Raw genomic sequence first — 2,500 nt, forward strand, 5'->3', positions numbered from 1 at the left:
TGTTAGGGTGGCACAGAAATCCCTCGGAATGGGAAAACGGGTCATTTTCGTGTCGCCACATTGCATGCGAACCGCATGCAACTTCCAGAGGCATTTGCAGCAGAAATGCATGTGCAGTCAAAAAAAAATTGATATTTTTCACGGATAGACCCCGTGAAACGCTAGAAATTGGCGGGGATGTGTCTCTTGTGGCTCACGGGGCTGTTCGGGTCGCACAGAAATCCCTGGGAATGGGAAAACGGGTCATTTTCGTGTTGCCACATTGCGTACGAACCGCATGAAACTTCCAGAGGCATTTGCAGCAGGAATGCATGTGCACTCAAAAACTTCTATATGTTTCACGGATAGACCCCGTGAAACGCTAGAAATTGGCGGGGATGTGTCTCTTGTGGCTCACGGGGCTGTTAGGGTGGCACAGAACTCCCTCGGAATGGGAAAAGGGGTCATTTTCGTGTTGCCACATTGCATAGGAACGCCATGAAACTTCCAGAGGCATTTGCAGCAGAAAGGCACGTGCACTCAAAAATTTTAATATTTTTCACGCATAGACCCCGTCAAACGCTAGAAGTTGGCGGGGATGTCTCTCTTGTGGCTCACGGGGCTGTTAGGGTCGCACAGAAATGCCTCGGAATGGGAAAACGGGTCATTTTTGTGTGGCCACATTGCATAGGAACGGCATGAAACTTCCAGAGGCATTTGCAGCAGGAATGCATGTGCACTCAAAAACGTCTATATTTTTCACGGATAGACCCCGTGAAACGCTATAAATTGGCGGGGATGTCTCTCTTGTGGCTCACGGGCGCTGTTAGTTAGGGTCGCACAGAAATCCCTCGGAATGGGAAAAGGGGTCATTTTCGTGTTGCCACATTGCGTACGAACGGCATGAAACTTCCAGAGGCATCTGCAGCAGAAATGCATGTGCACTCAAAAACGTCTATATTTTTCACGGATAGACCCCGTGAAACGCTAGAAATTGGCGGGGATGTGTCTCTTGTGGCTCACGGGGCTGTTAGGGTCGCACAGAAATCCCTCGGAATGGGAAAACGGGTCATTTTCGTGTTGCCACAATTGGCATACGAACGGCATGAAACTTCCAGAGGCATTTGCAGCAGAAATGCATGTGCACTCAAAAACGTGAATATTTTTTCACGGATAGACCCCGTCAAACGCTCGAATTTGGCGGGGATGTTTCTCTTGTGGGTCACGGGGCTGTTCGGCTCGCACAGAACTCCCTTGGTCCACCTGATTCGTGCATACAGGCAGCAACTAAAACTCTGTAAACCTGCTGTGAGGACATCTAAACAGTGGACCAGTGAGGCTGTGGAAGATTTGCGGGCGTGCTTAGACTGTACTGACTGGGATATGTTCACGACTGCTACCAATAGTCTGGATGAACTCACAGAGGCTGTGTACATCAGCTTCTGTGAGGACTGCTGTATCCCAACACGTACCAGGGTGAACTTTAACAACAACAAGCCCTGGTTCTCAGCAAAGCTCAAAAGGTTGAGGTTGGAGAAGGAGGAAGCGTTTAGGAGTGGGGATAGAGACAGATTCAAGGAGTCGAAGAACAGGTTTAGCAAAGCGGTGAGAGAGGCTAAACGACTGTACTCAGAGACACTAAAACACCAGTTCTCTACTAACGACGCTGCTTCTGTCTGCCAAAGGGCTCAGGCACATCACCAACTACAAACCCAGAGCGCCCCACACCACTAACGACTCCCGCCTAGCCAACGACCTGAACGAGTTCTACCGTAGATTTGAAAGACAATTGGACTGTCCTGAACCACCCCTTCCCACCCAAGAGGCCCCATCCCCCACCCATACTACAGAAACGACTCTCTCCTTTCAGGAGGGAGAAGTTAATGGGCTTTTCAAGAGGCAGAATCCACGCAAAGCAGCCGGGCCGGACTCTGTCTCTCCAGCCACCCTCAGGCACTGCGCTGACCAGCTGTCTCCGGTGTTCACCAACATCTTTAACACCTCCCTGGAGACATGCCATGTACCAGCCTGTCTCAAGTCCTCCACCATCATCGCTGTGCCCAAAAAGCTAAGGCCAACAGGACTAAATGATTACAGACCGGTCGCCCTTACATCTGTGGTAATGAAGTCTTTTGAGCGCCTGCTCCTGGCACACCTCAAAGCCATCACAGACCCTCTCCTGGACCCCCTTCAGTTTGCCTACAGAGCCAACAGGTCTGTGGACGACGCAGTTAACATGGCCCTCCACTTCACCCTACAGCATGTGGACGCCCCAGCATCCTACGCCAGGATCCTGTTTGTGGACTTCAGCTCTGCCTTCAACACCATCATCCCTGCCCTGCTTCAGGACAAGCTCTTCCAGCTGAACGTGCCCTACTCCACCTGCAGGTGGATCACAGACTTCCTCTCTGACAGGAAGCAGTGCGTTAAGCCGGGAACAGAAGTCTCTGACTCCAGGTCCATCAGCACGGGAACTCCTCAGGGCTGCGTCCTTTGCCCACTGCTCTTCTCCCTGTATACC

Source organism: Petromyzon marinus, unplaced genomic scaffold (genome assembly GCF_048934315.1).
Source record: "Petromyzon marinus isolate PM22_M1 ecotype Great Lakes invasive population unplaced genomic scaffold, UKy_Petmar_22M1.pri1.0 PM_G_Scaffold_6, whole genome shotgun sequence".
NCBI lineage: Eukaryota > Metazoa > Chordata > Hyperoartia > Petromyzontiformes > Petromyzontidae > Petromyzon > Petromyzon marinus.